An 11,254-nucleotide genomic window follows, 5' to 3' on the forward strand; every position below is an offset into this window, starting at 1 on the left:
CTCTCTCTCTCTCTCTCTATAAGCCCAAATACATGCTTCCTTTATTAAGCTGCCTTTGGCCATGGTATTACATCACAGAACAGAACAGTAACGAATGCAGCTACCATTGCAGGGTCGCCTTTGCACAGCCAGGGCTCCAGAATGCGACCCTGTCTCCCTCTCCCACCTACAAACCCATCAGAAGTGCATTCCTTCTGGGTCTTGAAGGGTTGTAGGGCAGGCTGTTGGCTAGGAAACCTAAGCTCCTTTGTGTAGCTCTCCAGAAGGTCCAGTCGGACTTGTTTACATGGAGTCAGTAAACAGAGTGAGAACAAAAGCTGCTAAGATTCTTGAACTCTGGGCCCAGAAATGTATCATTTTGTCACGTTTTGTTGATCAAAGCAATTTCAGGCCAAGCAGAATCCAGGAGATGGGGAACCAGACCTCAGCTCTGGTTGGAAAGGGTTGCAAAGATCCCACTGTTGCCATCGCTCTTCTTTCCCGACTGACCAGTGAGGGGCTTGGGTCGGAAAAATACAGTCTCTGTTAGCAAAGGCCCCGCTGTGTCCATGTTGATGAGTGTGGTAGAGTGGATGCTCTCACATCAGCCTCCTCCTTTATTCTCATCTGCTCTCCTGAGGGAGAAGAAGGGGAGGACGTTCCATGTGACAGGGATGGTTCCTCATGGAATGGAAGGGGGTGTGTGTGTCTCTGTCTGTCGTCTGTCTGTCTTTCTCTCTCTGTCTACCTTTCTGATACAGGAGTGGAAAGAGATATCTGTGTGTTCTGTTTTTTATTTTTTTTACTAATTACAATTTTTAACTAAAGTTGTATATTGAAGTTGTATTATTAGTTATTATTTCTGTGTAGACAGTGCATGTTCCTTGCACAAAAGTAAAAAGACACGATATGACAAGAGCATAAAGAGTGAGCGCCTAGCCCCCCCCCCTCCAGTTTCCTCAAGCTCCCGTGCGCCAGCAGCAAGGCACAGCCTCTGTGGGCCCCAAACACCACTTTCTTACCACAGCCAGTACTTCACTACTATACAGAAGCTTCATCTCCTCAGAGTAGGGGAAAACCAGAGAGAGATACTGGAGAGGTGGGGACTCAGTGAATAAGACACAAAGAGACAGAGGGTGGGGGAAGGGAATGGAGGCCAGGCAGAGAGAAGCCAGCTCTTGGGTAAGCTCATCTCAGAAGTGACAACCTGTGACTTTTGCCGTTATCTACTTGTTAGAAAGGAGTCATTAGGTATGGTCACACTCAAGGGGAAGTTCTTCACAAATGATGAGTGCCCAGAGAGGTGGGATCTTTGGGGGCCACTTTAGATACTGGCCACCACCATCCCTTCTACTGGGTTTTGTAGTGTGGACACAAATTATTCAATTTCCATTTGTCCAAGCAACTTTTTATTAAACTTCCAGTTCTGAAGGACATTCACCTAGGTAGGAATCCCAGCTTAGTGTATTTCCTTTCAATGGCATTCCATTGTCTTCTGGCTTCCAGATGTGTGGGAAAGCCTGTCTTTGAAGAGAATGAGCTTTCTTCCTCTGGCTTCTTTGAAGATATTCTCGTTGGTTTGTAGCAGCCTTGCTCTGATGTCCCTGAGTCTACTTCTTGAACTTAGCCTCCTTGCCATGTACAAGTGGGGTTTTAAAAATTGATGGCAAAGCATCTTTTTATTGCTTTTAGCAATTAACTTCTAAAATGTCACTTCTGCCCCATTCTGCCTTTATTCTCTTCTAGACCGCAATTTCCACATCTCTCTGCTCTTCCTGTGTGTGTGTGTGTCTTATTGTTTTTTCTTTGCCTGCTCTTCCAATTCATTTATTTTCTTTTCTGTCACGTCTATCCTGATGGTAACTCTATCAGCTAACCTCTTAATATTAGCTATTGTTTTATTTATTTTTATTCTTTCTCTGAGCGTGAGTGTGTGCATGTGTATGGCGACCAAGGGTCAATGTCTTCTTTAGCTTCTCCACCTTCTGAGAAACTAGTCTTTTTTTTTTTTTTTTTTTTTTTATTTTCAAGACAGGGTTTCTCCGTAGCTTTTTGGTTCCTGTCCTGGAACTAGCTCTTGTAGACCAGGCTGGCCTTGAACTCACAGAGATCCGCCTGCCTCTGCCTCCCGAGTGCTGGGATTAAAGGCGTGCGCCACCACCGCCCAGCGAGAAACTAGTCTTTTATTTTATGTGTTTGGGTGTTTTGCCTGCCCCTATATAGGTGCCACACATTCATGTCTGGTGCCCACGGAGGCCGGAAGAGCGTACTGGATCCCCTGGAACTGGAGTTACAGTTGTGAGCCACTATATGGGTGCCGTCAGTTTTGTGAACCTCTATGTGGGTGCCATCAGTTGAACCCTGGTCCTCTGGGAAAACAGATTATCTCTCCAGGCCTCCATCTTCTGTTTAGAAACAGAGTTCCTCACTAGAGCTCACTGGTTTGGCTAACTTGGCTGACTAGCAAGTGCCTGGCTTCTGCATGGGTTCTGGAGACTCCAACTCAGATCCCATATTTACAAGCAAGTCCTTTATAGACTAAACTATCTCTTCCCCCACGTTCTCTATTTTTAGAATGTTTGGGGTTTCTTTCCTTCAGGGTAGTTTACTGGTCCCTTACACAGTCTTTTATCTCACTTCCAATTTTGTGAGGTACTTATCACATATATTTCAGGGTTCTTGTCTGAGAACTCCAAAATCAGGGCTACACATAGGTGGTTTTTATTGTCTATATTTCCACATAGTCTTTGATACAATCTCTTGAGTTGCCTGGTAGGTAATTTTTGATTAAATGTTAGATATGTGTGAAATATCATAGGAGTTCTATTTAATGTAAGCTTCCTTGTCATAGGATTCTGGATGGTCAGGTAGTACAGGTCAGTTTGTATTCTGAGAGACTGACTGGTTATGATAGTTTAAGAAAAATAGATGCTGGGATTGGGAAGACAGCTCAGTATGTTAAGTGGTTGCTGCACAAGCATGACACCCCAAGTTCAAATCCCTAGCACCCATGCAAAAAGATGGTACAGTGCACCTTGGAGCTCTCTGGCCAGATAGTCCTGCCAAATCAATGAGTTTTAGGTTCAGTGAGAGACCCTGTCTCAAAAATAGAGAAAGAGAGAGAGAGAGAGACAGAGAGAGAGAGAGAGAGAGAGAGAGAGAGAGAGAGAGGAAGACACCTGACATTGGCGTGTGCATACATGTACATGTTCTCTCTCTGTCCCTCTAACACACAGACACACACACTATAAACACAAAATCAATTCTGTAGAATTTCTTAGGCTACAGCCTTTCTGAATAAAGACAGTTTTTGATTCTTCCTTCCAATGCATGCTGCATGAATTTCTTTTTCGCAATTTATGCATAAATTTGTTAAGCCACTGAATAATAGGCAGTGAAAATGGAGCTCTTCATATTCTGGTGAGAGAACAGCTTCTGACTTTTGCCTCATGATCAGTCATTGGAGAGATGCTCTTCATGATGTGAGGAAAGCTGAAAGCGTTTTTGCAGGGTCGATGTCGCTTCTGTCTCAAATGTTTGGTTCAATACTTTTCAGATAATGAATTCAATATTCTTAGCAAGCACAGGCTTGCCTTTCCATTGGCTAATTTAGATAATTGTGAATCTCAAAGACTCTGTTCCTTTCCTATGAGTTGCCTAAATTTATTACCATAAAGCTGATCACCACATCTCTTGTCTTTATGACTGTCAGATCTGTAGCGATGACCCCTTTTTTGTTTGTTTTCTGAGACAGGGTTTCTCTGTGTAGCCCTGCCTGTTCTGGAACTCTCTCTGTAGAGCAGGCTGGTCTCGAACTCACAGAGATCTGCCTGCCTTTGCCTTCTAAGTGCTGGGATCAAAGGTGCGCCACCACCGCCCAGCTTTGATGACTCCTTTTTAAGTTCTTTTACTTTTTTCTCTCCTTTAAAAATTTTATTTGCTTATTTATTCAAGGACTATTTTACTCTATGGTCCAGGGTAGCTTTTAACTTTCAACCCTCCTGCCTCAGCCTCCTACTTGCTACAATATTAATCATTAGTAGTTAACTACTCTTTTACCTTTTAAAAAGATACTTTTATATATGGTGTGTGTGTGTGTGTGTGTGAAAATACCGTGAGTTGATTCCCTCATCCCCAAATTGGCCCACAAGGATTGACCCCTTCTGTACCCTGTGAAGACATGTTGCTCTTACTGTTAATAAAAAGCTGATTGGCCAATAGCTAGGCAGGATTTTGGGGGCAGAGAGAATGCTGGGAAGAAGGGCGGAGTCTGAGGAGTCTTGAGCCAGACGCTGAAGAAGCAACGTGGGATGTTCATAGATGAGGCAAACAAGCCTCAGGGCAGACATAGATTAATAGAGATGTGTTCATCTAAGTTGTAAGTGCTGGCTGGAGACAAGCTTAAGCTACTGCTGAGCATTTATAATTAATAAGAAGTCTCTGAGTGGTAATTTGGGACCAGCTGCTGGGATATGGAGAAACTGCCTACAACTGAACTCAGGACATCAGTCTTGGAGCAAGCACTTTACCTTTGACCCACCCCACCATCTCAGACTCTTTTCAAATTCAGTATATGTAGCATTTTTAAAGTTTTCTTCAGAATTTTTATTTTAAAATCAAGTTTGTCAGTCTTTTCATTTTATTGACTTTTTGCTGTTGTTTACCTGAGAACAATACCTGTAGCCAGCCTGTGTGACAGGATGGGGAGGCACAGACTCTTCCGTGCCTTGGGCAGGCCTCTGTCAGAGGGTCATTCACAGACCTGAGCCATGCAAGAAACATCACAGATGCAGGGCTGTGATGTTAGTTTCCCCAGCACCTAGTACTGGCGTGATAGTGTATAAATTACATGTAGCTGAACCCAGGAAGCATGCCTAAATCCTCTGACTGCCAGAAGACAGACCACAGAGAGAAGCATGGAGCTCGTGCAGCCAACATATGTAAATGGATGTTCGCAGAAAATTAGGGTTCTGCCTACAAGGTGTCCTAGAACCCTCCTTGAAGTGGGAGGTTGCTGCAGGTCTCCCTATGAGGCTCAGGACTCCAGGACTAGCCTACTCCTCCCCCGCCTCTGTGGTACTAACCTCAGAAAAGCAGAAAGGACACTGCAGGATCTCATTTCCTACTGCTGTCCTCTGGAGTCTGGGTCTCCCGATAATTGTGCAGCATCCTGGCTTGCCCCTGTGCTGCCTTCCAGCCTGTACTCTCCACAGGTTGATTCTGGAGGAAGCTTAGCAACATAAACCACAGAGAAGGACCATTTCCCTTTGAGGAGCAGCTTCTTGGCAGGAAGAAAATGTTAAATTGTCTAGCAAATTCAAGCCCTAAGTAGAACCAGCTTGTCTGAGGTCTACCAGCTTTGAGGCTCAGAGCAAGCCAGTGGCATCGAAGCTCCTCTAGACCTGCGTGAGAGTGTGCATGATGCTGAGGGCAGGAGACCAAGGATTTGAGAGCTGGAAGAGACTTCAAAGGCCTCTGGCTTCGGGGCTCAGGCACTCGAGGGGTTTGGGTTTTCTGGAGTGAATGAAACTTCCACAGACATGCTTGTGTTCTCTGTGGGCTCAGGGACTCTGAGAGCTGCTGCTAGCCTCCTGTGCTGTGCTTTCTCCGTGGAAGCTACAGTTAGAGATGGTCAGCTATAGCGGTGCGAATGCTCTTTACCATAAGCAGCGGACTCCATGGACACCGCCAAGGGAAAGAGAGCAGCAGGTGGCCCCCTCCCACCCTCAGTGCCCTCAGTTGTAGAACAGGACGTGATGTAGGCATCAAATGGTGGTTCTCAGTGTCTGTTTCCATCCTGCCTGGTCTCTATACATCTCCTGCACCGTGACATTGGCCTTGTTGGACTTTCATAGTTAGCCTCCCAGGGCCAACTAGCCACAGCATTACTAGGAACAGCTTCTCCTTGGACCATAGCCTTCGCACCCACAAAGTAGATGGAGTTCGCTCTCCTCTTTGCAGAGCTCCCCAGAATCCACTCACTGTCTATATCCACTCTCTCCACCCCTACCACATCCTGTAAGGAATTGAGAGACAGAGCCCCAAACTCATTAGCTGTCCTACCTGAAGCAAGTCACATGCTCCCTCTGTGCCCCAACAACTCCCACTTATGAAATGGACTCATGTGTTATGTGAGTTTGTCCATGGGGTGGAGGTATTCATGGCTATCAGCGACTCTCTTTGACCTGTCTGAGAAGCCTGTGATGACATCTCAAGATGAAGGATTATTGCTATTTGGTCAGTCCTGACAAAGCTGCTGCAGTTAAAACCATCAGCACTTGAGGCTGGAATGTATGCTCTTCCAACCCTGGTGTGTGTGTGCATGCATGTGTGCATGCTCATGTGTGTGTGTGTGTGTATACATTGGGCTCTCCAAAATGTTCTAAGTAGGGGTTCTTCTCTCCTCTCTGACTTCCTACTGTGGCTGATTGTATGCTGCTTGCTATCTTGGCCTCCCCCCACTACTTGGGTGTCAGGAGCCATTTCAGGCTTCTCCTTTCTCATGTCTCACAGGGCCTTGAGGTGGAAATCTTGAGACAGAAAAACTTAAAGTTAACTAAGACATTGTATACTGACCTTGGATATTCAAGCTTCAGTCGGCACCTCAGAGTGTCTTCTTTGTTCGCTGCTTATCACTAACAGCAGGTGCTCTAGCCACTGACCTTGCAGCTGCCCAGCTTAGCTGTCTAGCTACCAAGCCCCTCCTTTCCTTCCCCCCTTTCCCCCTTCCTCAGTTCCCCCCTGCCCGAGCTCCTCACTGAGGAGTATATAAGACATAAAACTTGCTTCAATAAAGGGGATGCCTTGACAAGGAATACTGCTTGGCGTCCGTTTCTCTCCCCGCCATGTCTTTCAGATAGTGCCTCTTCAAGACCCTGGAGTAACTTAGGACCTGCTTGGCGGGTCGCTTGGGGTCCTGAGTGAGACCCCAAGTGAGAAGAGACCGCCCTCCTTTCACTTCATGTCTACCCTTCATTCCTTGGTCTGGGTATGGGGTTTCCATAGAGCTGGAGGAACTTTTTGCAGCCCTTACCCTGCTATGGACATCTAGCAACCCAGCTGGCCCCCAAGATCTCATAAATGGCAGTTTTATTACTCAGACAGAATGTTCCAGAGGTGACTGGTCCAGGTACATGAGTCACAGTACACATTTCAGGAAGGACTCTGGGCTTCCAGTGAGTAACTGTAGCAACGGTTAAACACAGGTTTTTCTCCACACAGACATCTGTGTCTAAGCTCAGAGGAGCAGAGTTTGGGTCATAGTAAAGACGAAGAAACTCCACAGACATCTAGAGTGTCCGGCCCCATGGGTTGGCAGGGATTTTAGCACGTTTCCCAAGCAGCCTGCGCAGGGAGCAGGGGACGCTCTGGTTTCTGTTGACTCACACTGGCTCGCGGTCTGCTCTGGGCCAGCATTCATTTCCCACCTATAGCATGGGGAGTCTACTTAGCCTCTGCACTGTGCACCTCCCAGTTCTCTGCCCCCATGCCCTGTTGTATGAGACTAAGGTTGCCAAGTAGCTGATCTTGACATAGGGAGCCCTGTCACCATCGCAGGAACCCCACAGCTCCTCTGCTGGGGATGTCTGAAATCCCTGGAAGACCTGCTGTGGGGGCGGGGCCATGTGGATGCAGTAGAGTGGGGTCTTAGCTCATAGCTGTTGGAGGAGGCTGCTTGTTGGTTCCCGGGCACCCAGCTAGCTTAGACCCAAAATAATCACAGAAACTGTATTAAATCACTGCTTGGCCCATTAGCTCTAACTTCTTATTGGCTAATTCTTACATATTAATTTAACCCATTTCTATTTATCTATGTATCGCCACGTGGCTGAGGCTTACGGGCTAAAGTTCCAGTGTCTGTCTCTAGCAGGGCTCCATGGCGTCTCTCTGACTCCGCCCTTTTTTCTCCCAGCATTCATTCTAGCTTTCCCTGCCTACCTAAGTTCTGCCTTGCTATAGGTCCAAAGCAGTTTTTGTATTCATTAATGGTAATCATAGCACACAGAGGGGACTCCCACATCACATGGCCAGCCAGAAGATGTAACCCCACAGCTGGGAGTGAGCTTGGGAAGCCTCTAAAGCCCCCAGTGAACACAGCCTAGGACCCTGGGCAGGGGGACAGTGGCAGAGGAGAGAAAGCTGTTGAGGCTGCTCTCTGTGGTCATTTGTCCTATAGCTAGGGCACTTGTCACTCAAGGGCACCTCCAGGCCCTGTAGTCCTCTCTAGGTTCCACAGCTTTCTTTCCTCCCAAAGCAGCCTCAGCGCCACCATTCTGTGGGCCGGTTACTATTTTAAGATGTTTTACGATTTAAGGTTGGGTGTGTCTCAGGACTTCACCCACTTGCAGGTCAGCTCTCCTTGGTGCCACTGCCTGGGCTTCTCAGTCAAGATGAGAAGCCCCCGTGACTCTGAGCTAGGAAGCTGGAAGTCATGTAGGCAGGACAATGTCTGCACCAACGCCCAGGAAACAGAGGGGATAGGGTCAGGGTGCTGCTGGGCAAACTGGAAGCAGGTTGTCCAATGCTAGCCCTTCAGGCATCTGTACTGACTTACCCTTAGGGTCCTGACAGGACACGTCCTCAGCTGCCGCCACTAAGAGCACTTCCTGTGCACATTCGCTATGTTCCCCCTTAAAAGGTGGGCTTTGACCACCTACTGTCTCTTTCTCTCTTTCTCTCCCACTCTCTCTTTCTCTTCTACCACTCTTGTCCCCGGGGACCCATCTCTGCCCCCTGCTGCCCTTTCTCTCGCCTCTTCCAATAAACCTCCCATGTGAGCCTTGCTGTGTGGCATGACTTCTCTTTGCAGCATTTTTTTTTTTAAATTACAACATTGGTTCCCTGACTGGGAGCAGTACAGATGTCTAAGTACTAACACCAGCTCACAGAACATTGGCAGTGTTCCCCACATTCATCCCTATGAGCAGCCTGAGGACAGCCACAGCAGGAGATCAGAGAGAACCCCCCTCCCGCCCACCCCAAACATTCTGCAGGGTGCAGTGTGAATAGCACCCTCTGAGAGTGGGAACAGTAGACTCACCCCAACCGCAGGGGCTGAGGGCTTTAACTAGACCATGTTCCACAGGATTGATTGACAGCACTAATCTTGTGGCTAAAGACATCCTCACCACCAAGGTAGGGGGTGCTTTGCAGTAAGAGTGGTGCAGAATATCTGTACCTGCTGTTTTTCTCCAAGGCTCCTGGCAAGGGCCTGAGACAAAATGTTGGGGCTCCTTAGTGGTCATCGGTAGGATTCTGAGATCCTGTGCCCAGGGCAGCCATGAATAGTTACAGGAAGTATCTTATGTGTGTGGCTATACATGTATAAATGTATTTTGTATGTGTGCATGCACACGCACCTCGGCACACATGTGTGCACAGACATGTAAGTGGAGCACACGTGGGTACAAACATATTTCACTGTGTATGTGTTGCACACAAATGCATATCTATGCCTGTGTAGGCGTATACATGCATACACATGTACACATTACTTGTGAAATACACATAAATGTTCATGCATATACCCATGAGCACATGTGTATATAGTACACATATTCAAACACTACACACATAACTGCATTCTAATACATATGTGAATCATGTGTATACATAGTCATGCATATGCTCATATATATATATGCACAGTGTGTGTGTTGACATATATAAATGTGTATTTAAATGTATCCAGGTGCTCTGGACTTGGACGATTTATCCCAGAATTTGGCGGGATATGTGTGGGAAACATCTTTCTAGAACACAGCAGCTAGATGAGATCAGCTGAGCAGCCCAACACATGTCAGCCAGGCGGAGCTGGGGGCTCACAGGAAGCTAAACCCCCTTCTTAGAAGTCCTCAAGGAGGGAACAGGATGTGCTGTGTGAGCGGGTGGGACAGCGCTGGCTTTCTCTGAGTCACACACTCAGGCTGTTTCCAATTATGTGTCCAGCCAGCACAGAAAATGTCGTGTCGGGGCCTCATAGTCTGCAAGAGTGTGCTTAGACTGTTACCTGCTCCTCGGACCCCCAATCCACACAGTACCACGGAGAGCCCGGGGCCCTGCCAGGCTGTGGGATGGCTGTTGCTCCCAGAGCCTTCTGGTTCTGATTCCACATTTAGGACTGTCTGCCTGAGTCTTGGGGACTTGTGATGAGTTGGTGGCTGTCCCTACCATGGTGAGCATGAGATTGAGTCCTGGGGGCATCTTCTCTACCCCTCCCCCAGGACCTTCTCTGTTCTGTTCTCAGTGGCGGCAGGGCATATTCTACCTCATGTCCCCACAACTCAGTTAGCGGTAGTTATGCCTCTGTCTTTGGGTCAAGGGTAAATGTTCATGCTTGATCTGCATCCTGAGGATCCTCCCAACTGTCCCCAGAGCACCCGGTTGTCTTGCCACCCAGGCATAGAGATATCAGGGTCTCTGAACAGGCAAATCTTCAGCTTCCCAGAGTCACTTTAGTACTGCTTTTTGGGGTCCTTCAGGGTGTGCAGGGGATGCTCCCCACCTTTAGGACCCAGGCCCTGCTCATTGTTGAGGTCACTTCTCCCATGTTTTCACTATTTCACCTCCCAAAGTTGCTACCTCAGGCTTAGTCAGTGACCCAGAATTTTCTAGAATCTTATGTACCTACCTAAGAACCTTCTATTCTCTTCCTAAGACTTAAAACCATGAAAGGTGACATAGGTCCATTTCTTTTCTCTTTGATCTGGTTAGATCCAGAACATGGGAGGTAGGGTGCTGTGGAAGGGGCCAAATGCAGAAAGACTCCAGGGAATACGAACCTGGTACTGATGGCAAGGGGGCAACCTATATCATGTGTAGTGAGAGTTCATTCGTATTTTAATAAATAAAGCTTGTCTGAAGATCAGAGACTAAAACAGCCACACTGATCAGCCTTACAGAGCAGGCAGTGGGGACATACACCTTTAATTCCAGTAACCACACTAGTTTACCATTGAAACCAGGCAGTAGTGGCACACACCTACTATCCCAGTCCTAGAGAGGAATGTAACAAATATAAGCTCTCACACACAATCTCATTCTGAGATTCCTGGAGGCAGGATATTCTGAAGGGCTGTCCCTCCTTGTCTTGACAGTTTTTGGCATTCACTTTCTTTTGTGTCCTACTTGTTCAATTAAGACAGCAGACTGTCAGCAGTTGAGGCCAGCCTGGTCTACAGAGTGAGTTCCAGGACAGCCAGGGCTACACAGAGAAACCCCATCTTGAAAAAAACAGGAGATAGCTAGATAGTTAGAGAGAGAGAGAGAGAGAGAG

The sequence above is a fragment of the Microtus ochrogaster genome, linkage group LG2, assembly GCF_000317375.1.
Source record: "Microtus ochrogaster isolate Prairie Vole_2 linkage group LG2, MicOch1.0, whole genome shotgun sequence".
NCBI lineage: Eukaryota > Metazoa > Chordata > Mammalia > Rodentia > Cricetidae > Microtus > Microtus ochrogaster.